This window comes from Equus asinus, chromosome 5 (assembly GCF_041296235.1).
Source record: "Equus asinus isolate D_3611 breed Donkey chromosome 5, EquAss-T2T_v2, whole genome shotgun sequence".
NCBI classification, from domain to species: domain Eukaryota; kingdom Metazoa; phylum Chordata; class Mammalia; order Perissodactyla; family Equidae; genus Equus; species Equus asinus.
Window position 1 is genome coordinate 75,542,408 of NC_091794.1, and position 25,846 is coordinate 75,568,253.

The 25,846-nt window shown below is 51.5% G+C and overlaps 2 long non-coding RNA genes across 2 annotated transcripts in view; one reads left to right on the plus strand and one right to left on the minus strand.

Moving 5' to 3' along the window:
- LOC123285863 (uncharacterized) overlaps window positions 1-25,846 on the minus strand; it is a 46,939-nt gene that overhangs the window by 17,560 nt on the left and 3,533 nt on the right. The window lies entirely within an intron of this gene.
- Window positions 1-25,846, plus strand: LOC123285865 (uncharacterized). Its single transcript, XR_011503405.1, has 4 exons — window positions 1-189; window positions 15,877-16,047; window positions 22,844-22,932; window positions 24,882-25,846. It is a non-coding gene; the product is annotated as an uncharacterized lncRNA (long non-coding RNA).

A 25,846-nucleotide genomic window follows, 5' to 3' on the forward strand; every position in this document is an offset into this window, starting at 1 on the left:
GGCCTAATAATTAACATCTCTGAGCCCCACAACATGGGTGAACTGGAGGAAGGGAGAAAGAGTCTCTGAGTAGGTCCCCATCAGCCGTGGGTGTGGAGCCTCCCCAGCAAAAAACCTGGGCATGGCTGCTTGGCAGACGACCACATCCCCCCCGCAGCTGCCACATCAATGCTGCCTGGAGTTTGCACAGTAAGTGGTTTTGGTCTCATCTTTGAGCTTCACAACATTTCTATGGGAAAGTAGCACTAGGATGATTATCCTCACTGTGCACATGGGGAAACTGAGGCCCAGAGAAGGACAGGGCATCTCCCAAGGACGGAGGGACTTGGATTAGAACTCAGGTCCCCTGCTTTCCTACCTAGCATCCTTCTAGTGCAGGAGGCCGTCTCTTATAGGGATGTTGAGACCCTCCTGGCACCTCAAAGTGAGGGAAGGTAGGGGTGTGATATGATTTTTTGTTTTACAAGAGAAATCATTAGAGGGATGTCCTGTTATTCATTCATGCATTGGTCTCCAAATACTTACTGAATACCTGGTGCGTCCCAGCCTCTGTGCCTGGTGCTCAGCAGAGAAGATGATAGTCCCTGACATTGAGGAACTTATAGTCAGGGAAGAGGGGACAGTGGGGAGGGTGGCAGGGGAGAGGTGGACATGCACATACTAAGTTCAGTGAGGTGTCGTGGTGCTTTACTAGTAAATCCATCTAGTTGTACAGAGCACTTTGGGCACAAGGTCCAAGGACGGCATCAGCGAGGCCGCTCAGAGGAGTGAAGCACACATAGCAGCGAGGATGTGATCAGAAAAGACTGCAGAGGGAAGACAGCCCCAAAGTGGAGCCTTCAAGGAGGGCTCAGTGTTCAGCAGGGGAATGGGAGGTGGAGGGAGGGGGTGAGGGTGGGCTCCTCCTAAGGAGAAGGGAAGAATTGATCCAGGCAGAAAGAGAGGCACAAAGTAGCTTGGTTAACTGGGAGCGACGGCGTTGGCTGAAGGGTAGGGTTTGAGTAGGAGATCATGGGAGATGAGGTTGGAGAAATAAGCAGGGGTGGATCAAAACGGCCTCCTGGGCCGGGGTGAGGGACTGAACTGCATCCTGAGGAACTCAAGCTGGGAGGCAAGGCGGTCAGAGCTGCATTTTAGGAGGCTCCCCCCGCTGGAGTGTTGAAGACGTACCAAAGGGAAGAGAGATTCGAGCAGACACATCTGGGAGGCAACAGTGATGGTGACCTGCTCTAACTGGTTTGTGGCCACAAAGGACACCAAAATCTCTTGTCTGGTCTGAAAAAGGCTGTGTGCCGAGAATTTTCTTATATAAAAAAGGGCTCCCCGTGGTTGTCAGCCTGTGCCCATGTCCACAGGTCTGGACCCCTTCCACACTCCTCTGGTCTGAGAAGAAACCACTGCATTCCTTCCTCTCTTTGTACAGGATTCCTCACACTACTTTACTCACTTCTGCGGGTACACATTTTCCCACAGTGGGTTCCCCACTGTCCCATCACTGCCACCAACACATGGTGGCAAAACACCACATCTTCACAGCCCTCCACACCTTAGATGACTCCACATTATCTGGCTGTCCCTGTTCATTCTACGCCAGGTCTGGATTAATTTTAATTGAGCATCTAATATGTGCCAGGCACTGCCAGGCTCTGCAGATGTGGCCTCTTCTCTTGCCTTCATGGGCCTCTATGGTTAAAATCAGAACTCCTTAGGCTATCATTTCCCGAGCCTCTTAGACTGACCTCAGCTGACCTCCATGGCCTCATATACTCCCTCTCTCTTCCAACACTCTGCATTTGTCACACTGAGCCACTTGATGTTCCTTAAATACCCTAGACTATTTTTTCCAAATAGAAATATCTGTTTTTATTAAATGCTAATACATACACACTCTCATTCAAATAGTATCAAAGAAAGAAAATAGAAAGTAAAGATTTGTCCTCTCTCCCTTCCCACTCACTACCCTCCAGCTCCCGTTCCCCAGAGATAAACCCTGTTGACATTTGGGTCAATGTCCTTCCAGATCCTTTTAAAAACTTTTTATGCTCTAGCACATCACTTTTTGCAAACTCTTTCCTGTCCTTGAAGACTCATTACAATGCCTTATTCTCTCCGTTGAGAAGTTCTCCGTGACCTCGTGGGCAGAATTAGGGGCCCGATGCTTACACCAAACATAGCTCTTGAACCTCATACCGAAACCATCTGTTCACATTGTGCGCCTCCATCAGGTTGAATGTGACTGTAATTGGAGATGACAATCTCTGTGAGGACAGGGCTGTGACAGTCTTGGTCCCTGCTGTATTCATAGTGCCTGGCACACAGCAGGTGCTCAACAGGTGTCTATAGAATATGAGACACACGGATGGATGGATGGATGAGTGGGTTGATGGATGGGTGGATGGACGAATTGATGGCAGGTGGGAACTCCCATGGCATACTCCCTAGGATACACATAAAGGGATAGAATTGGCACTGAGGAGTGGGAAGGACCCCAGCTGGGGGTTAAGGACCTGGATTCCTGTTCTGGCCCTGCCTTCTGCCTGCTGTATAGCCTTATATAGGTTCCTCACCTTCTCTAAGCTTCAAATTCCCTACCTGGAACTGACTAGTGGGGCTGGGTAGTTCCCCCAGAACCCTCCCCAACGGATGCTCCAGAATGCTCAGCTGGCCCTGGCCCAGCACCCCTATTTCACACCTCTGTAATTACCCACCTGCATGCCTTTTATTATAGAGATTGGGGTGAGGGCGGGGGCTCATTAAATAAAGGGCAAAAGGAAATTGCTGGCTTGCCGAAATGACATCGTTGGCATTAACTAGATTAACTTCTGAAATGAAAAGCACACAAAAGCAAAAACCAAAACAGAGCAGGAGACACGGCTTCCGCCAGGGGCTTCATGGTTCCCTGCTTCTGCCTGCCTGCCCCCCAAACTAGGCCTCCCAATCGATCCTCCCTGGGGAGCCCATGAGAGCCACTTTCCTGCCTTCATACAGGACTTCACTTCAGCGAGCCCAGAAAAATGGCCTTGGGCACTGAGCCCCAAACCAGGACTTGGGAACTCATAGAGCCTCCAGTCTATAGGAAAGACGGGCAGGCACACAGACCACATGCAGAGCGATGAAAGCTGGGATGGGGAAGCCAAGGGCTCGGGGGCCCAGAGTCTAGGGATCAGGAAAGGAATCCCTGATCCAAATGATGAGCAGTTCTCCAGATGGAGCTTCTGAGAATGGCAGTCCAGAGAGGTGAGAGGAAGAAGACAGGGAGACAGGAAAGAGAAAGGCATCTTCAGGCAGCCGTGGGCAGCCCCGCACAGCTGGCCCGTAAAGGGAGGGAATGCCACTGTCTCATTTAGTCCTCCTGTCTGGCAATGCTTCTCACAAGGAACCTGGGAACAGACACTGCAGCAGCCTGGGCAGAGGACTGAAACACAGCACCAAGCCAAGGATGCCAACGTGTGAGAGAGCCCACAAGGCAGCAGCGGGAGGAAGCTGCCACCGAACTCAGTGCTGGTTTTAAGACACAAAACAGAGGCAAGAGGCCGTGATGGACTGAGACTGAGGCGCTCTCCCTGCCCTCGTCAGCAGAAGAGGCAGGTGCACACTGAGGGATGTGGACCCAGCCCTGCTCACTGGTTCCAGCTGCCTCCAGAGGAGGAAAGGCTGAGCTCTGATGCCTGGCTAACTCTGTCGCACAGGGAGGACCCAGGTCTTGTAACGATCCCAGAGCATGTGAGAAAAACCCTCTGCCCCACATAAACCTGGAATCTTCTCTCCCTCACTCCAGGGGTCAGCTAAAGCAAGTCAGAGAAGGCAGAAAACGGGAGAAGAAACACCAGCTTGCTGGTGCCTGCTCTATGTCAGACAATTTACATGCACATTCTCTTTCATCCTCAGAAGGCTCTGGAAGGAGGTATTCTTTTCCCCACTTGATAGACAATGAAACTGAGGCTGAGGGAGCCTTACCCAAATTTTCCAGCTAGCGACTGTCAGAAGCTAGACTGGGCACTGAGGTCTCCCCAGTTGCAAATCTCGGGGTTCTCTCCCCACACTCTCTGCCCTCCAGACCCTGCCCTCACCCGTAAGAAGCATATGGTCTGGTTGTGCTGTGGATCCAGTGACGTCACACTAGCCTGGTAATCTTTGACTAAAAATCGTGAATCCTGTCATTCCTCTGAGCTGCTGGACACCAGAACTGTCCAATCGATAGTCCAATGAGGATTTTGAACACAACTTGTATCCCTCGCTCCCCTGATAGGGGCAGTGTGATGTCTTCCGAAGAGTGACATCTAATGATGGAATTCCAGGCACAGGAGAAAAGGGATTCTTCTAGGTACGAGGCCATCCCAGCACAACTTCAAACCTCATCCAGCTGCATACGAGCCCACGCCCCGGCCTGGAGGCCACCAACACCCTTGTGGGTCAGTCCTGGTCAGGATCCCCAGATGCCAGACTAGGTCACTGGGTATTAATCATTGCCAAGCAGAAGTTAAACTGAAAGCCAGTTCATTAAAGATTAAGCTTCGTCGCCGTAGCCCTCAGGGAAAGGGAGCTTTGGGTGGAGAGCAAGGTCCTGTTCGGGGGGAGGTCACCTGCTGTGAGAGCCTTCCCAGAGCTCCTGTGGGGAGGGGCCGGGGACTAGGTTCTAGTCCTGCCTCTGCTCTGGACCTGCTGGAGGACGTGGGGCAGGGCACTTCCCCACTCTGAGCTCCCATTTCCTCCTTTGATACGTGGAGAAGATTCCACTGGGCTCCTTGAGGTGTTCTAGTGTATGTTGCCCTAAGAATAGTCTATATATGTCTGCTTTTCTCAGTCTATAACATCTCTGTCCCCCTGCCCCGTTGTCCAATGCAAGTTCACTTACTGTTGACAATCTTTGTGGCTATGTAAATCACAATGCCACCATGAGACCTGGAGTGTAGGGACTCACAGCTCTCCTCCCTGTTCCACACACCAGCCAGATACATCTCTGACCCCAGAACATGCCCTCTTTGCTCTCCAGGCACTGGCCCAAGTTGTGCTGCAGGGAGCTCCTCTAAGTCCACTGATCCACAGGGACAAAAATTCCCTCTTTGGCCAATTCCTAGAACCTCCCTTTGGATCATCCCATCCCAGTGGGATCTGCTTAACCGAAGCTTTGCACAGGACCTTCACAAATCTTGATCTGATACCAAGGTAATTCCACAATATATAATAGCCATTCACTGATAATGAACAATCCATGAAATTGAGTCATTTCGTACTCTATATGAGGCACTGTGATGGTGTCGGTGCTCCAGTGGTACTCCCAAATGGAAATGGCACCAGATGCATCTGGGTTTGCAACCAGAAATTTCAATTAAGGTGGGACATCTGAAGACAATAGTGGAGAACAATGATAGGTCTTAAAATATAAGGGTACTAATAGGAGAGGGCAGTTGGGGTTGGTAACGAATTCTCTCCTCTCTTTTTCTGTTGCTGTTAACCAGGCTCCTCGTGAAATGATCTAACCACTTCTCTGTCTGTAGGTGGCAGCACTGGCTCCTTTCACTCCCCCAGGGGGACCATGATTTTCACTTGGGAACAAGTCCTCCAAACGATCGGGTAATGCGAGGATAACATAAGAGAAAGGAGCTTCAGAGCAAACATCCTCACGCACTTCAGATGTGAGCACATCTGGCGAATTCACACCATTTCCAAAGCCTCACTCTACATAAAATAGCCCCTTTGGGAGTCTAGCAAGGTACCACAGATCACCAGTAACCTTCTAGAGAAGTGTTGCGGCGTCCCTGAAACTTGAGGAAGATTGCCCAGAAGTCCACCAGGGTCCACAGAACCCGCTGGAAAACCCTTGTGTGGGAGCACAGCAGACAGACAGCTAGAAGACAAAATTCTGCCCTCTGAGCCTGTCCCGCACCAGCCTGGAGCGGGTCACCCGGGGCTGCTCCCCTTAGGCATCACCCCAAACTCCTACTTGCCAAGGGCTCACTGCGTGCCAGGCAGGTCGCTAAGCACATTCCCTGTACTGCGCCATTTACGCCTCGTGACAGGCACTCTTACTACCCCGCCCGACAGACAGGAAAGAGTGGATCCAAGAGGGTAACTTCCCAGAATATGCAACCACCACATTGCACACATGGAGAAACTGGAGTGAGTGGGAGACTCTTGCTCAAGGTCATGTGGCAGATCACGGACAGCGCAGGACAAGGACCCTGTACACGCTTAGAGTGAAGAGTTTGCCGAAGCAGTGTGACAATGCGGGACTGGGGACCAGAAATGGGGCTCCAGGCTCAGGACGCACCCCACACCTCCCCCGAATAGTGTACCCACCCACTAAGAAAGTCCTGGGGGGGAGTCAGGAACGCTCCTCAGATCCACTGCCAGCTCTGCCCTGAACAAGCTGTGTGGCCTCAGGCATGTCCCTTCACCTTTCTGAGCATCCGCACCCTCCCCCAAGTGGGTGGTGAGTATCTAATGAGATAGTGGCAAGAAAAGAAAGCTTTTAAAAGTATAAAAGCTCTCTTGGAGGTGTTATTATTAATTATTATTGTTATTGTCATCATCTTTCATGGTTATTAATGACCTGTTACCTGCTAGGGATCTGTCATCCAGGAATTTCTTTAAGCCCTTCTTGAACCTGTTTATATTTCCAGTCACCAGCACCTCCCTTGCTTTTGATCCCCAGCCCCCAGCCCAGGGAGCTGCGGGCAAACGCCTCTGCCGAGGGGCTTGGGTTTGAACAGGCTTTCTCAATCTCTTTTGTGGGTTCCATCCTGGCCAATCGGATTCAGTACAACACAGCCTCACTTTCTCCTCCAAACCCCATTCATACACCCAGGTCTGTGTTAGGGATCTCAGGAAGAAGGACAGAAAGATATAGACCTTGGCTTCTCAAATAGTCTGCCTCAAGCCCAGAAGCCCTGGGTAAGGTAGGGACTTAGGACTCCCTCTTAAGTGCCTGTGCTGGGGCTGAGAACAGGGTCCAGACCCCACAGCCCCAGACACCACCCAAGAACCAGGGCACCACCTGCTCTCAGAGCCCATTTTCCTCCTCACTCCAGAGGCAAAGGACTGGGAGTCCTTTCTCAAAGACACTCGCAAGCCAAAAACACAAAGCAAATTCAGTCAACTTTGCTGCCTGCTCTGGGATGAGCTCTGCAGATTTCCAGTTGAATCAGACGTGGTATGATCCTACCCTCAAGAAGTTCACAGTCTGATAGGTGACACCAAGGCATAGACGTCATCTTGCAAGGCGAGGAGAGGTGAAGTATTGAATAGAGGATTTAAGAAAAGCGGTTTAGGGGAGGGCCCAACTAGCCATGTCTGGAACAATCAGGAAAGGATTAATAAAGAAGGGACTTTTGAATTTAGGTGCTAAAGGATGGATAGGAGTTTGCCAGGTGGGGAAGGTGGTGAACAGAAGGGAAGAATTTCTGGAGCTGGGAGAACACAGACGCACAGTGTTCAGGGAATAGAGGTGGACTGGTCAGAGGACAGAGGGGTTCAGTGGGGTGAGAACTGCTGGGGAACGGTTCTGCCCGTCACTGAGACTGACAAATGCCCTCATTTCCTGATCGTCGAAGAGCCTTGTTCACAGTTGAGTTTGGGTCCCATTGGAGAACTCCCTGACTTCTCTTCGGTAAAACCTTTGGATTGCTTGGCTTGTAGAGAATGCAGAAGCAGCTGGGCATCAATATATTCCCAACCTTGGGCCGGTGTTGACTCTTCCCCAAGTCTGTGGGCTCAACGTCCCAGCCAAGGAGAGAGCGGTGCACGTGGAACCCAGGTCTCCGTCGCCAGCCCCGCCCCCCCCCCACCCTCCTGCTCACTCAATCCAGCTGGAGGAAGCTGCAGACAAATTCAAGGTGATTGTAACAGTAGCATTTGCAGGCAAATTATACTCCAGGAGCTAATTAGGAAGGGATTGGGGCCCTCAGTCTTAATTAATATCTAGTCCCTAACAACTTAATCCCAGGTGAGATCACAGCAGGATCTCCCCCAGTGCCGAAATTCTTTCCTCTGACAAATCACCTATATAAATACATATATTTTAATAGCAGCAATTATAAAGTTCTCTGCCAACTTATGGGGCTGTTTAACATTCCTGGATGGAGGCCACAGTTTTTTCTCAGGTCTCCTCCCTCCCCACAAGCGAAGCCTAATGAATAGTCACTCTTTTGTGGCTCTGCGTTCCATTTAACCAATATCTCCAACCCAATGAGTCTTCGCAGGGAGTTAATAAGCAGTCTGGGAGGACTGCCTGAGGAGGTCCACGAACCCGATCGTTAACTGCAAGGCCTAATCAGCATCTGCTTCCCACCCAGAGTCCCCCACAGCTACACAGCCCTGGTCCCCCCAGTAATGGATGGAAAATCGGCGATTTCCTGACAGTTAGCAACCAATTTTCCACCAATTAGAAGAGAGATGGTGGTCTCTGGAGGAAGCTGGATGGCTCCACTGCACAGAGCTGGGATTGGAAGAGAGATGATCCTAGAAGCACCAGGGAGCCCATAGCCGGGTGGGTGGGGTGGGAGGGGATCACTCCCTCCTTTTCCCTCCCCTGCCTCCCCAGGTCAGCGCAGAGGCTTTAGCGGTGGAAGGCATCACTGGGGGACAGAGGCTCCACCATCGCCATTGGAACCCTTCTCATTCAGTGACCCCGTTACACAATAAACCCACCCTCTCTCCTCCAGGGCCAGCCCAACGGGGGCTTCTCTTCCGGCTCTCTCCTTGGGGCCCAGACACTGAGAAATCCCTCCAAGGCACTGTGTGTGGAGGCAAAATGAGGGCCTCAGCACAGGAGCTGGACAGCCATGCCTGGAAATCCTCAGTTCATCTCTTTTCAGCTGCAGGTGACCTTGGGCAAAACATCTAAATTCTCTGGACCTCAGTTTCCCCGTCTGTTAAATGGTGCTAGTCATAGCACCTACCAGATAGGAAGGTTATGAGGATTACATGAAATAATGTGGGTAAAGCACTTTCCATCACACATCGTAATGCTCAAAAGTAGGCCCTATTATCATTCTTACTATTAGTATTATTTTCATAATAAATGATAGTATTCTCAATCAATATTAATCACAAAGGTGCATCAGGTGTTGTGCTAAGCAGGATGAGAGCCCCAGACATCCATGGACATTTCTCCAGTTCACTGGCCCCGCCCCTCATCCTCTCCCCACTGGATTTCGGCTAGTCATCTCCCTCCGGTCTCACACCCGACACAGGGCCAAAGCCGTCTTTCTAAAGTGCGGACTTGACTCTGCCCATGTCTCTGGCTGGATTCAGACCGTGCAGCGGCTCTCACAGCACAGCTTCCTTTCCTGGGCCTCACAAGCCTCGAGCCATCTCTTCACTGCTGACTCCAACTTCATCTCTGCCTACTCCTGGCCCTATTTCTTCTCAGCCCAAAACAGAACTGCTCTTTGTGGCCACAGGCCTTTAGCATAAGACCCACCTCCCCAGAGGATGTGAGGATTCAACAACACAAAAAAAAGAGCTTCGCACACAGTAGGTGCACAGGAGATGTGTCTCTCCCCTGTTCTCAGGCCAAAAGGGGATTGACAATGCTGCTGACAGGCTTTTGAGTCCCGAAAGAGAGACAAAGTCACCTCAACATCACTTGAGCATTTATTGGACTTGATTGTAGTCTAAATTCTCGGGTTATCTGTCATTCTCACCTGGTCATTGTAACAGATTCAGACACGGTGTCTCCCTCAGGGAGCTCGTCTGTGGGGAACAAAATAACAACAGCGACTATTTAATGAGTACTCGCTCTGTGCCAGGCGTGCTGCTGAGAAACTTTACGCGGTTATCTCATCGGATTATCTAATTTGATCTTCATAAGAGCTTCAGGAGTAGGGTGAACATATAATTTATCATACAAAACAAGACACTTCTGGGAGTGAAAGGGAGTACTATTAATAATTACACAGGACAATAGGCATAAACCAGGACTGTCCCAGGCACGCCAGGACAGATGGATGTCCTGTCTCAAAGATGTATTTCTTTATTCTAGAAACGAGGAAATGAGAGCCAGCCTGATGGCCTGGTGGTTAAAGTTCGGCATGCTCTGCTTTGGTGGCCCGGGGTTGGCTCCCAAGCGTGGATCTATACCACTTATGTGTCAGTCACCATGCTGTGACAGTGGCTCATATAGAAGAACTTACAGCTATACACAACTATGTCCTGCGGCTTTGGAGGGGAGAAAAAACGAGGAAGATTGGCAACAGATGTTAGTGAAGGGTGACTCTTCCCCTGTCAAAAAAAGAAAGAAAGAAAGAAAGAAAAAAGGAAACGAGGCGCTGGGAGGTTGAGGACTATGTCCACACTTATATCACTTTTAAGAGCAGGGCTTCAAACCAGGCCCTCTGACTCCAAGCACATGGGCACACACAATTAAGATCCGAGGTGAAACAGAACGTTTCCTAAGAGAAGAAGGGAGAGACACGGCTCCAGACTGAAAGCTGAAGCAGAAAGAGAGGTGGTAAAAGTACAAGGGTTGCTGGCGAGGGGACGCAGTTGAGCTGAAGGCGGTGGACACTCCAAGGCGGACGGGAAAGGGAACTGGGGATGGGCAGCATACAGGAGGGCACGTGAGATGGACAAACAGGAGGAGACAGAGAAGGAGAGAGGAGCTTGGAGAACAGCAAGGAGCTGGAGCCTAGGTCGGGGTGGAGAGGCCTAAGTTAGAGCCGTGGCTGCAGACGCAGGTGAGGGCTGATCACAGAGGCTCATGAATGCCAGGCTACAGGAAACAAGGAAGAAAGAAGGGCTGCTTGGCCTGGCCCCTGCCTCCTTCACATGCTCAGTGCCCTCTCCTCCCTCAGGGGAAACATTCACCCTACGGTCCTCCATGAGCTTCAGATTCTCTCCTTTTCCTTTTGGATCCACCTGCCTCTTTCAAAGCAGACTAGAAAGCCTGGGCCTCAGGGTCCCCATCAGAGAAATGAAGGGGCTGCAGAGCTTCTTCTGCCCCTTCCTTGGACCGATGTTCTAGGAGTTCTCTAGATGTGGGCAGGGTGGGGCGTAGCGACCTAGCCACGGTCACCGGGCAGAGCTGGGGCTCAATAGGCGTCCCCTTCTCTCAGGCTTTGCTTGTTTCTCAGACCCCTCAGTCTTGCCCACCTGAGCCTCCCACCACCTCCAGCTCCTTTTCCACACAGCCCAGCAGCCATGATGTTGCTTTTCCAGAGGAGGTGCCTGGGGGAGGAGGCAGGTGTTGGGGTCAGAGCTGCTGATCTTGCAACTCAGGCGGTCCCTGGATTCCAAGCTCTGGAATTGGGGCGGAGGTTATCTCATGTCCATCCTGGGAGAGACTCCAGGTGCTGCAGCCTCAAGTCTGGGCAGGTAACGCTCCTGCCGGTGGAGAAAGCCCACATCCGTGAGGCCAGGCTTGAGGAGCCTCCAGGGGTGCCTCTGCCTCCTGCACCCCCTCCCGCTGCACATGCATACTCCCGCTCCGTCATGCATACGACTCTGCCTTCCTCAGCCCTCGGAGGTCCCTGCACCACAGTCTGGCCAGTCCCACTCACCCAGCTCCAAGCTCTGGGCTTGCCATAGAGCAGGGACAACACATGTGGCTAATGGTGACCCTGCTCTAGTCTCATCCCTCTGAGCCACCTCCACACGTTTGCCAGAGGGATCATTCTAACAGAGCTGATCTTGTCAGTCAGTAGCTCCTCAACAGCAAGAGAAGTGTTGGAGCATCTTCACACGCAGCCTGCGGAGACCCTCCAGATCCAGGCCCTGCTCATCTCCCCAACTTTATCCCCTCCAATTCCCCCATGTTCACCCATGCACCTTCATTAAATCACTCGTCCATTATCAGATAGGTCCTTCTTCATGCTAAGCCCTCTGCTGGCTGCTGAGAATCATTCCTAAGATGATTCTAATACCCAATTCCACTGTCCGGGAGGGGGGCTTCCCACAGCACCAAGCAATTCTCCAACACCAGCTGGGTGTCCTACAGTTCAACTCTGACGATATCTACCCAGAGATAGCATCAGATTCCAGAGGTTAAGGGTTCAGTCCCACAAGACCACCCTCCATTTCAGACACGAATTATAAGTCCAGGTTGTTACCTCTGTTTCTGACCAACTGGTTATACATCAGAGGTTCCCTCCACGGGTTTGATTAATTTGCTAGAGAGGCTCACAGAACTCAGGAGACCTGTTTACTCACTAGATTACCAATTTATTACAGAGGATATTAAAGGATATAAATCAACAGCCGGATGAAGAGATACATAGAGCAAGGTCCCAAACAAAGGAGCTCTGTCCCCGTGGGGATTGGGGCCCACCACAGTGGCACTTGGAAGGATTCTTGTTCCCCAACTTGGAACTTCTCTGAGCCCTGTCCTCTTGGGTTTTGGTGGAGGTTTCATTGCATAGGCATGATTGATGAAATCATTGGTCGTTGATGATTGATTCAACCCCTGTCCCCAAAAATCAAGGGGTGGGACCGAAAGTTCCAACCCTCTAATCATATGTGGTTTCCCTGGCAACCAGACCCCATCCTTGGGTGCTTTTTGAAACTCACCTCATAAACATAAACCCAGTTGTGGTGGAAAGGGGCTTGTTGTGAATAACAAGACATCCATTTCACCTTTATGGCTCTGAAGGGATTTCAGGAACTGAGGATAAGAGACCAAATATTATGACAAAAGATGCTCTCATTGCTCTTATCACTCAGGAAATTCCAAGAGTTTTGGGAGCTGTGAGCCAGGAACCGTGGACGAAGACCAAATATATGTGAGAAATATATTTTGGTTATCTGAATGACCAAATATATATTTCTCGTAAATTACAATATTTCGTTCCCCATTTTCCAACATCATCATGCTGCCTAGGCCTCCCCTTCCAGCCTCCCCTACCTGATGTACCCCTGTTCATCCTCCAGGACCCAGAGCTGTAGCCCCATCCCCACCTTCCTCCAGGCTCCCAGCTCTCTCATCACAGTCTCTTTAGATGTCTGTTTCCTGCATTAGATTGGAGCTTCTCAAGGAAAGGGCTTGAGTTTGAGTCACTTCTGTGCCTCTCACTGAAAAATAAATTTGTCACCCTTCCCAGTTCCTATGTCCCTGGACCTACATTTTTCATTATTTCATCGCCCCCTCCACTGCCCCCTTGCCTACTGGTAGACCTTAGGATACCTGTGTGTGCTTTAGAGAAAGATGTCCCTTCTGTTGGACGCAGCCCATGTCATAATGTGGTCTTGTGAGCAGAGCACTGGTCCCAACTTGCCCTTTGGCCAGGCACCTTGGTGCAGGACACACCCAGATAGTCATATGCATCATTCTCAACGCCCGTCAAGATGCCCAGCCAGTTATATTTGGGGGAAATACCTTTAACTCACAGTCACACTAGCATTAGGAGCTAATGGACCTCCTGCCGGCCCACTGTCTGCTTCCTCTCAAAGAAAATGGGTATGGGAAATTATGAAACAATCGTGAGAATTGTGCATGTTCTGCACACCAGTCGGAAGGTATGTATGATGGGGCCCTTTCCAGCTTGCTGCACGTGCCACCACTTCAGCAGATGCCGCCTTCCCATTGGAAGGACTTTCAGCCATTTCACTCTGCTTCTTTTCCCTCTTTAGTCTTCGTGTTCTCAGCTTCTGAGATTCAGCCTCAAAGCTCCCTTCGCAATCTTCTACACATTTGCACACACAAAAGCATGCACACACACACACACACACACACACTCACTTCTGTAATTATTCACTGAAATAGGCTCTAGGAGTTGACCTCCAGAGAAGCTGACTTGCCAGAAAAAGCAAGGTCCTGAACCAAGGTGAAAGATAATGGAGAGTGATGTGAGTGCTCCTGAGCCCTGCCATGGCCAGGTGCACCTGGTGTTCACTCTGGGACATTAGGCGGTAGGGCTTGGTGGGACCAAGGGAGCCCAGTAGAGACACGATGGAAAGCCTTGCTCTGAGAGAAAGTAGCTCAGAGAAGAGCAGGCTTTGGGTAGACCAGATGTCTCCATCCCTCTCAATTCTCAGGGCTCTTGTGGGAGAAGGAAGCAGATGCCGATGCATTCTGGTACCCAAAGAGAAGAACTAGAACCCCCCCCGGCTGACAAAGCGGGCAGGTCTGTAATCAGTCACAGGAGGCAACATGTCACAGAGATGTGGGAGCAGATGCTGGATGGCTAGTGTTCGGCTGCCCTTGAAGACTTTAAGAAGTGAACGTCACTTTGTTTCATCGTCGAGGATTCTGTGAATCTAAGACTCCAGATTACTAAATATTGTTTCATCTCATTACTACATCATCTCAAGACTTTTTTAACTCAGTGATTCAAAAGTGCTAAGATTTTTTTACTCCCTGACTCTGGAACTTGAGAAACTTCGAACTGTAAAATTATCTAGGAGACACGGTCATTTGTGTGAATTCCTTGTAAAAGGTGTTGAGCACATGCTTTGCACCAGCTACTTATTTAGGCACTTTGCATATATTATCTCATTTAATCCTCACAGCGTTCCTGTAAGTTATATACTATTATTATCCCTATTTTTGAGATGAGGGAACTGAGGCACAGAGAGGTTAAGTGAATTGCCTAGGATCACACAGTAGTATATAGAGAGCCTATAATCGAAACCTGGAGTCTATATTCTTCACCACTGTACTAGGCTGCCTCCCTGTGTTATATAAGGAATCTATGCAGGCTGATGGAGGGGGGCTGGCCCAGCCCAGAGCTGAGTTACGGGTCCTTCTGAGATTCCCGCTCAGCCCACCACCCCCAACCCATCTGAGGTTCACCCTTTTGGCTGAGGAAGCTGTGCGTCTCCCTTCCCCTTCCCACCTTTCCAAGAGGTGCTCCCTCCACGATCTCAGGTTCTGAATTCCCCAGGCAAAGCCAGCCACGTTCTTCGGGCTGGGGTCCAAGTTTATTTAAGAAGAGGAAAATGTTATTATGGAAATTATAACAGCTTTACGAAACAGAGCGTCACTGTATCAATCCAGGGCCACAAGAATGCTCATCAACTTAATAGCTTCCTGTTGGGAGCCTTTCAATCTGTGCCTGAAGCTGGCAGGCATCAGGGCGCGGGAGTGAGGCCAAGCAACTGGGTGACACTGCCCCCCCGCCCCAGGCCCTCAGGATGAGTGACAGAGCCCACGGAAGGGACCACAGGGCACCCCACCCTGCCTTTTCATGCCCTGCAACTCTGAGCCAGACAGCAGCTCAAGTTTCCAATTTTCAAAAGCAGAGCCCTGGTGGTGGTGTGCGTGTGTGTGTGTGTGTGTGTGTGTGTGTGTGTGTGTGTTGGTGTGTGTCTCAGGTGGTGAGCAGGGAGGAGATGGCTGGGCTCCTCCCCCCACCCACCCCATTCCACATCCTCAGCCTCACTCAAGTACAAACAAGGCTGCGGATGCTCAGACCTTCTCCTCAGATCCAGTGCAGAGGGTCAGAATATAGGTCCCTGATGAGGAGAGATCTTTAAGCAAAGGACTGCTTTCTTTACCTCTTGACGCTACGGAGAGAGAAGGCCATGGGCTTTAATTCTTTTTATCTCTCTCTTTTTTTGAAAAAAAAAAAAAAGGAAGAAGAAAAGAAAACCATTAAAGTGAAATTCCTGGGGTGGGGAGCAGCCAGGAGTCTGGCGCGTGTCTCCTCCCGAGTAATTATCTGGCATTTAGCGCCCCTCTTCCCAGCGCTTGTAATTAGCAGGGAAATTAAGATGCTGTCATCCTACCTCCCAGCTTCTCTCTGCTGTGCCCAAAGGCCTGGGGAGAGGCCTGGAGAAGGGGGGAGGGGAGCAATGCAGCAAGAAGAATTGAGATTAGACAGCAGGACGGGCTTTCAGCTGAGAAGGGACAGTTGACAGGGGAGCGGAGGAGGGTCCTCTGGGAAACACCCTCTGACACCTCCAGTCACGGCCATCTCTCATCTCTCTGGATTCCTGGAGCATGTGCAGGCTGGACCACACCCCTTCGCACTGGATGATATCCTGGCTTTGAAGAAACGGCTGTGTTCCAGTGAGGTCTCCTTGCGTCCACCAAAATCTTCACAGAGGCATCTTCAGTGCTCACCTCTGTTCTGGACCCCGAGGACAGAGATGACTCAGACCCACCCAGAGGTATAGATGCTACCCAGGGAAAAGATAGGGCATTTGGGGGGCACAAACAATACAGGTTTGGAAGTGACAAGAGCTGAGAGAGAGAGGACCAGTGCTTCCATGATTCAGAGGGGCCGAGTGAAAAGTGAAAATCATTGAAATTATGAATAATTTCAAGACAGCAACAGCAGAAAATTAAACCAAGTAGGGGGCGGGGCTCTTCTCAGTGTGGGGCCTTGTGTGACTGCACAGGCTGCACGCCCATGGAGCTGGCCCTGGAGGGAGGCCAGTGTGGGTCTTGCTAATCAAGGAAGAATTCTTGGAGGAAGCAGCGTTTCAATTGGTCTGGTTCAAGAGGTCAGTATCGTTTAACAGGTAAAGTTTTCTTTGCCTATCTGGTCAGTTTTCTCATCCTTCAGGAACTCACTCTATGCCCCCTCCTCCAGGAAGGCTTCCCTACTAACCCCAGGCTGAGTTAGGACCCTCTGGACTCTCACAGACCCACTCTCCCACCCCCTCCAACACTGAATATCTCTAGAACACCAGTTTCACTCCATTACAGATGACCTGTTTAGGAATCTGCCTCTCCCACTAGCCCGTATGCTGCCTAAGGTCAAGGTCTGTGCTTGTTTTTTTCTGCATTCTTAGTGCCCCACGGAAGGCCTGGACAAGGTAGGCGTTCGACAGTGGTAGACAGACTGACTGAATGAACAACGCCGGAGGGAGCAGCTTGGGCAAAGCCTTCCTTTGCACTTAGGGAACATGAGGGTGAATCTTTACCCGTGAGGCTGAGAAGTCAAGTGGGCTTCAATCAGGAAGGCCCTAAATGACAAGCCAAGGGCAGGGCGGTCTCTAGGAAGGTTTGAGCTTTGCAGCTCGATCTGTGTGTGCTGTGGAGGATGGACTAGCGGATGATGGAGGGCAGGGAGCAGTAAGCCTGGCGTGAGAGCAGTCAGAAAGCTGTTAACGGCGATCCAGCAAAAGGTTAGGGCAGCCTGGACCAGACCACAGCCATGGCAATGGAGAGAGAGAAAGAGCTGCACATGCGCTCTGCAGCCAAGTCACCCTGGTGGCAGCAGTGCTGGGTCACCAGCCAGCTATTCCAATTATTCATAGAAATCAGCTCATTCCAGGGAGGCTCAGATAAAACTCCGCACACAGTAATGGATAGGGAGCTCAGAGCGAGGAGATAAGCAGAGGCCCCGAGTGCGGGTGATCAGGTGGGGCCTTGCAGGAGGGGGAGGAGGGGTAAGAGGTTATCCAAACATCCCTCAAATAGCAAAGGCTCAGAGCCAGTCTGCCCGGCTGTGACTGTGGAGGGACACGCAGGCTCGTCCCCAGGCATGGCAGCCAGGGACCTACTGGTCCTTGGGCATTATTCCTAGCAGCAGGGGAAACTGGATCCCTCTTTCCACCCTGAGACTCCTATGGGAGGGCAGGTGCCTTCTGTGTAGGTCTGGGGGCACGAGGTGAGGGCGTGTCGCCGGTAGGGAGCCTCTGAGGCCATTTCTACCCTGACTCTCCGGCTCCTGAGTCCATGAATCACCACAGCGGCATCTGTCTGTAGGGTCAGGAAAAGCATGGTCTGTTCTCCGGCCCTGGGCAGATGGTGTGGCAGACAGAGAGGGGTTGTCTACTCACTTTGAGCTGGGCCAGAAAGCCTGTGTCCCCATCCGCCTCAAATCCCTCCGCACAGGCTGGAAAGGGACCCGCCAAGCACCCATACTGAGACAAGAGGGAAAGTGGGAAGTGGTGAGAGAGGTTTGCCCAGAGGAGGAGAAAGAGAGTGAGAGAGCTGGGGGCTTACCAGAGCAGGGCAGGAGCAGGACAGGGGACGCCCATCTGGGCGCTCAGAGGGCGAAGGAGAGAGAGACACTAACGATGAATGACGGATCCCACAGAGCACCTGCCCCCGGGTCAGGACTCTCCTAGATGCTTCATCTGAATTAACCAGGGTCGCCCTCATAACTGCATCTTATCAAAGAGGAAATCAAGGCACTGGGTTGAAGTAAACTTCCCCAGAGTCACACACTAGAGGAGGAGGAGCCGGACTCTTGGACCCAGGCAGACGGGCTGCATTTTATCACTGCATTGAAATGATCCCCCGTTTGCACAGGGCTTGCTGTATACCAGGAACCAATTGCACTTGGCCCCTAGGAGGGGTTATCATCCTCATTTTATAGATGAAGAAGCTAAGGTTCAAAGAAGTGATTTGCCCACAGTCTCACTTCAGGGAAGAGGCAGAGCTGGGTTGGGAACCTGTACCTGTCTCAGAACTTGCTTGCTCACCCCAGGCTCTACCAGATGGGGCTGTGCTGAATGGACTCTCAGGAAGCAGGCGCTGGGGCATCTCCAGGGGAAGGCAGACCCTGAGGCCCCACGCGTCCCACCCACTGGAGGTCAGCCCAAGAGGCCCATCTGCCGACACTCAGGGCTGGGAGGAGATAGCGCTTTTATCTCTGCTGAGAGTTCAAGAGTTTATTCCCTCCCGGGCAGTGGGGAGCCTGTGCCCGTTCTTGGAGGGTGTCCAGTGACAGGCCAGATTGGGGGGGTGCTTCCTCCCCTCCCCCCAACACACTCCCCTCCACACCCTACCACCCCCAGAGGACAGCAGGAAGCAGCTTGGCCCAAGCCCTTGAGCACGGGCGCTGGGTCCAGTGGAAAGGACCTGCTTCGAGCACAGGCCTGGGTACCAGGCAGCCAGGGTGGCCAGTGGGAAGAAAAGTCTGGAGTCAGGCACACCGGGAGGTGGGTGTGGTCCTGGCTCCACCACCTTTTAACTATGTGACCTCAGACACAGTGCTAACCCTCTCTGAGCCTCAGTTTCCTCCTGTGAAAAGCTCAATTTTCCTTTCAATCTTGGAGAGTTGTTGTCAGGCTTGAAACAAGAAGATCATGTATTTCAGTCATTAACTCACAGCTAGGGCTCTAAAGTGACGCCTCCTTTCCTGTGTGCACCTCGGGAATTTGACTCCAGTCAATGAAGCAAAGTCCGCTCCAGTGTCCCAAAGACGGAGCGAATGGGCTCCCCCTCCTCGGGACTCCTCATGCTCTCACCCCTGCAGAGGATGCAGACTCTGAGCCTGGCACCCGGGGCCTGCAGGGGTCTAGTGGCTACCTGCCTCCGGGCCTCGTTTCCTGCCTCCAGCCCCCCAGGTGACTCATTCTTCCTGAACAAAGCAGGCCCTATCTTCACCCCCAGCACATCCTTCAAGGCCCAGCTCATCGCTGCCTCCTCTCAAAGCCGCCCCCAGATGCCCCAGGGAGAGTGAGTCACTCCCTCCACTGTGCTCCCACAGCTCTGAGCTCCTTCTGCTTTGTGTTGTGGGTGTAGATTTGTGTATTGGCCTCCCCAGCACACTGTGAGCTCCTGCAGAGTGGGGGTCTTTGTCTTCTTACAAAATGCCTGGCACAAAATCTGTGCTCAGTAAATGTTGCTTAATCGATTCACTAACTAATCGAACAGAATATCCTAGAATCAGCACATTTCAGAGACAGCAGAGCCTTAAAGATCACCTAGTCCAAATGCCTGTTTTTCTAGATGAAGAGGCCAGGAGCTGGGGACAGTTGGGGTTTGGGGTCCAAGGACAGGCCCAAGGTCATGCAGTGAGCTTTCAGCAGAGGAGGCGTTACAATGCAGCTTTCCACAGCGCGATAAAGGCAAAGCCAGTTAGTTCCAATGCACAGTCAGACAGACCAAGACCCATCAGTGGCTCTCCACCGGCCTCTGGATAAATTCCATTTGTTATCCTGGCTCCCTAAGTCCCTCTGCGATGTGGTCCCAGCCATCCTCTCTCCCCTTACTTCCGGACGCTCCACACTGAGGTCACACTGGACATTTCCAGCACCCAGAATGCCTCCTTCTCTTTTGCTCCCAGGCCTTACCTGCTGTTTTCTCAGGCTGGAACACCCACCTCTTTGCACAGGACACTCTCCATTCCTTTGCCTGGGCAAATCCTCTAATCCTTCAGGTGCAGGCCTAGATGTCACTTCCCCTGAAAAGCCTCCTTTGTCCCCTCTTCTTTAGCCCCCTGTGATTCCATCTGTCACAGGACACTGAGATTGTCTGTTTGCATCTCTTTACAGTCAGAGACTGCTGATCTTGTCCCCGTAGTGCCCAGCCCAAAAGGAGTAAATGTGAGCAAATGAATGCAGTGTAGGGACTGGAAATCCCGACCACAGGACATACCGGTGGTCCCAAGTTCGCTCTGGGACGTGTGCAGGGAAAGGCAGTGAGCCTGGGGGAGGGAGAGGCAGGGCATGCTTTAGGACCACCGGGCAGAGGCAGTGGAGGGAGTGTGCTTCCCACAACCCAGGGAAACCATGTCCTTTATTGACCTAAGCCCTCCCTTCTTTGTCTTTGGTCCAGTGACCTTTGTTATTTCTGGCAAAGCTTTGAGTCACTGAGGAAGAAAACCCTTGGAAAAAATAGGCCAGCCCCAAAGACCGAGTGAGCCCTCACTGCCCGGCCTCCCAGCCTCTGGCCGGCCTGGTGGGCCTGCTCTCTGAGCTGGGCTGGAAGGGCATCTGGACTTTGCCAGGTGGAGGACGGGGTGGCCAGCCAAGGTGGAGGAAAGCGCATGTGCAGAAGCTCAGAGGGAGTGTGGCTGGTTCAGGTAACAGTGTAGAGTTTGGGGAGAGGAAGACAGGAGCCTAAGGGGTGAGCAGGAGTTTGTGGGAAAAGCCTAGAATGCCAGGCTAAGAATCTCGGACTTTGCCAAGAGTTCAATCCTTTTGCCAAATGCTCATTGCCCTCTCTGCACGCAGGCCCCACCTAGAGTTCACAGTGTGTGGGGAGAGAATAAACTCAGAATCCAGTGTGAGAAGGGATGTGATCATGGGGACCACAGAGGGGCCTCTCCCCAGCCTGCCTAGGAGGGCTTTCCTGTAGACGAAAATCGAACGACAAACAAGACTGCATTTTCTTCCTTCCTTCTTTCTTTCTTTCTTTTTCTTTTTTTCTTTTTCTTTCTTTCTTTCTTCCGTTTTCTTTCTTTCTTTCTTTCTTCCTACCTTCCTTTTCTTTCTTTCTTTGTTTCTCTCTCTCTCTCTCTTTCTTTCTTTCTTCCATCCTTTCTCTTTTCCTTTCTTTCTTTTCCCCTTTGCTCATTTTTGCCTTCTTTCATTCAATTTTTGGATAAATCATCATTAAAGAACTACTCTGCGTCGACCACTCCGCTAGGCCAGGCTCTATGCGATGAATCAATAGGCTATGGCCCTGCTACATGAACACTACAGTCTAGTGGGCAGACAGACATGATACAGATGGTCGCACTGTATACACACATGCTCACACAAAAGAACCACAAACCTGGAAAGGTCCACAAAAACAGAAATATTTAGTGCCATGAGTAGACGTAGCAGACCTGCAATCCGCAGGATGGACAGGAGTTGGTCAGGCGGACAGCATGAAGCGCAGCATCCGGGAGGAAGGAGTAGTGCACAGAGGCTCGGGAACAGGACGGAGAGTCACGTGCTCAAGAAAACAACAGACAAATAAGCAAACAGAGGGCCAGGGCAGCTGGCCTCACTGAGCACAAGGGAGAAGGGCACCAGATGGTCCTGGAGAGGCGGGGGATTGGTCAGGGTCCAATCAGAGAAACGGAACTGCTAGGAGTGACGGGGATTTATGACAGGGGTCTGAAATGCGCTGTGGGAGGTGATTTACCGTCTGCCTGAGGCTGTCGTCTGAACGTCTGATCCTGGGGCCTGAAGTCGCCAGGGCAGCTAGTCGAAAGGGAAAGATGTGAAGATGGAGTCCTGAAGCTCTCAGTCCTCCAGAGCTCCTTCTTGGCGTATGCCAGTGGCTGCAGAAGTGGGGGCCCTTCACCGTGGGGCTAAGCACTCTCCCTAGCCAGGAGAAGCCCCAGGATGGTAGGGCAGGTGGAGGAACCGCAGGACAGTTGCTTCCCTATGCCAACATGAGCGACTGCACCAGGGCCTAGGACCCTACGCTGCCCTTCTGAGTGTAAAACAATACGACTGCGCTTCCACTTCCTCCTTCCAAATCTCCCGCAAACACTCTCTTGCACTTCTTGCACACCTGGAATATGCAGTGAAGGGAATTCTGGGAAACATAACTCCAGCATCGCTAACCTGATACACCACAAATCCACCAGAGGTGGGCAGAGGCCAGATCCTACTGGGTCTCGTTAAGCCTAGCTGATGTTTTAAGAGCAGTGGGAAGCGCTGCTTGATTCTAAGCAGGGAGGTGGGGGTGGGGAATGACATGATGCATCTTATATTTTAAAAAGTCCCTTTGGCTGCTGTAGAGAGTGACTTAGAGAAAAGCAAGATGGAGGCAGGGATTCCAGATAAAAGTTTCCTGAAGGGATCCCGGCAAGAGAGCAGGGACGTCTAGATTCAGGGGCAGGGGGTGGGGTTGGCAGCAGAGTGGGAAAGAAGCAGGTAGATAGGACTGACTTAGTAATGGGTTGAGCATGAGGGTGGGAGAGAGGGAAGGTGATTACCGGGGATGACTCCCACGTGGCTGGTGAAAGTGCGTACTAAACTGGGAGGAACTGGAAGAGGGAGAGGTCGGGAGGTGGGAGTCTGAAGGAAGGCCGAGAGCTTGATTTTGGACAGATTGAGTCTGAGGTGTGGCATCCAGGTTAGGGTTATTGGGTAGGATTTGGGGTCCAAAGAGCAGGATAGATCTGACTGTGAGAATATTCGAGAATAAATCTTGTCTAGGTAGTATCCTACCTGTGAGGTAGGAGGAAGGCGAGGTCCACTGAGGCAGAGGGTGTGAGACAGAAGAGAGAAGAACCTCAGAACCACCATGGAATTTTAAGACATGGTCCGATTTTCATTTTAGAAATATCTTTCTGACTGCAGTGTGAACGACCGTTTGGAGGGTGATGCCAGAGGGAGAGAGACCAGGTCTTGGTGACCAACTAACTTTAGGTAACTAAAACATCAAGTTTTGCTGCTTTAAGCTATGATTATATTGACTAAGAAGGCAGAATTATTTAGCTCCTGATGACCCAAAGTTCTGACTGCCTGTTACGGTATGAGGTGGGTGCTAGCTGGATAAGACCCATTTCCAAACCTACATGAATGAAACTCATCCAAGGCCGTACTAGTTATTACTATTTTAATGGATGTCATAAATTTAACTGCTAAAAAGATGCAGTGGATTTGTAAATCAAAACCATTCAGAATGTAGAATTTATGGGACACCAAGGTCCTGCTGACTTCGCCTCCTCAAAATCTCACAAATCCACTCACTTCTCTCCATTCCCATTTCCACCACCGCAGCCCATCCATCATCATCTCTCAACTGATTCACTGAGCAGTCTCCCAGCTTGTCTCCAGGCTCTCCCCCTCCAGTCCATCTTCCACACGGCATCACTGCCATCTTCTCTAAGTACAAACCCAACCATGTCATTCCAGCTAAAACCCTTCACTCGCTCCCACAGCCTCTAGGATAATGTTCAGCCTCCCCTACATGGCTCCAGACCCTGCCTGATCCTGGCCTTCTCTCTCTTTGCATGCCCCACACTCCTCTCCCCAACTCTTCCTACCCCTTGCTCTTCATCAGTCATGCACACTCAAGGAACAGCCACTGCAGGTCTCAGAATGAGCCTTGCTCTCCCCCTACAATAGGCTTTTGTAGGCGTTGCTCCTTCTCCTTGGAACATGCCAGTTTCCTCCCTGCATTCCCTTGGTCTAGCAAATTCCTGCTTAGACTTCAGTATCCTTGTCCGGCCTGACCACATCTGGATACCAGCCCCCTCACCCGCACCATGCTGCCATAGCCCTTTGTGGGCTCCTGTCGGGGAATATACCCTCCTGTGCTGTAATGCTTGTCTCTTTCTCCTTAGATAAGACAGGGGCCATTTCTTCCTTCCTTCCTTTCTTTTTTTCCCAATTTCCAAAGACTTTAACTGGCAAATATGTTTTAGAAAAGAAAGATTGATTCTACTGCTTCCAAGTTAGTGGAATGAAGAGCTGTGTCCAGGGACACATCGAGTGGTGTCAAAGGGACTGCTGCTTTGTCCCCCTGTTATCCATAGATCCAGTCAAAAGCAAAAGACTTGTGGTCACCAACCCTTCAGGCTTAAACCACAGGCTGGTTTCCCTTTCAGCACTTTTTACTGAATCGCTGTGTGAATGATGCTCCTGCCAAGTTGGATGCGGAAGTCCCCTCAAATGGTGCCTGGTTTAGATTCCACTGGATTGGTCTCCCCAGGCGTCACTGGCCCTGTCTTCCCCAGATTCAGCCCCTCCCAGACCGTGGCCACACGGGCCCCGAGCTCGTGTGTTTCTCCAACCCCGGGAAGAACGGGCAGTCTTTCAGGTCAGTGCACTGCTCTTCAGGCGTTCCTCAGAGGCTGAGCAGCTTCAAGGCCACAAGGCAGAATCCCTTCTGCTGGAAGCACTTGACCATCCTGCCCCCCAGCGGCATGCCCTCCAACTTGATGGCAATGAGGATGCGCTCCAAGTTGGCCGTGGTCCCAGAAGACGGCAGGGCAAGTGGTGGGTGCACTGTGGGGCCACAGCTGAAGGCCTATACCTCAGTGCCCAGCACAAAACCTGGCATGTGGTAGTTGGTCAAAAAATGTTTACTAAGAATCAAAGGGATCTTTGTAGAGCTTAGATGGGAAAATTTGGGAATATTTGGACCAATCTCAATGAAAGTCAGAGACAGCCATGCTTTCCCATCTCCCCACAGAGTCTGCCTTGCAAGAGGATGACAGACAGGTATGGGCTCCATACCACAGCCCCATCCCAAAAGCAGAGCTGTCTTCATGGACCCTGAGCCACACAGAGATATGGAGGGGTGCTCCCCTTCTTGCTCTCCATACCAAGGCCACACTGCTCTGTACCACTGCCATCTTCTGTCTCCACAGGCTGGGAAGGCCACCCTGCCCGGCTGGACCCACTCCATGCAGGATGCCAAGGGCCCGCTCCACTTTCTCCACAGACCAGAGGAGGGTCTGGGGTGCCCCTCTCCCCTCTACTGCAGCCAAACGGAACCCCAGCTGGGCCTGGAGCCAGAGAGATAAGAAGATCCAGTCACTCTCAATTTCCCACAAACTTGACACTCAGTCCCCTTTGCAGAAAAAACAAATCACCTTCCACTCTTGAGCTATCGGGAAATCACAGTGTCTCAGAGTCACAGGGACCCTGATAGAGCACCGAGTCTGACCTCCCTATCCTCTGCTCCCCACTCAGCCACTCATTGTGCAAATGGGGAAACTGAGGCACAGAGACAGGTGAGGGCTTGATCAGGCCCACACTGAGAGTCAGTAAGAGAGTTGGGGTCATAAACCCAGGTCTCCTGTTCCTGGCTTCATATTCTTTCCAACCCCCAGGTTGAATAAATACCTGAGAGTTCACCGCTGCACACATGAGGACCTGCTGCACTCTCACTCCGCTGGCATACCTCCTGTGACAGGCGGCGCAGCACCTCCAGGCAATCTAGACAGCTCTCAGTGTTAGGAAGGCCTTCTCCACCCTGAGCCTGAACCGCCTCCCACCCCCTGGGAACTTGTCTGGGGACTCACAGGGCCTAGGGAGATTCATGTGGAAGGAAAAAATGGATAATACTATATTCCTTGGAATTCTCTGGGATGGGAGAAGCAGACTGACAGCCCTCCTTCCTGCAAGGAAAGCTGTGGATGGCGGCAGGAAGGGGTCAGGGAGCATCCCCTGGACTACATTTCCCAGAAGGCTGAGGAGGGGGCACAGGTCAGGAGCTTGGAGTTTGGAAGGTGGGGTGTTCTATGGGGCAACTTATAAAGTTGGGAAAACCTGTGACCCCTCCCCCGTGACACCCTTAAATCTTCGGTAAAGTGACAAAGCATGGCAAAGT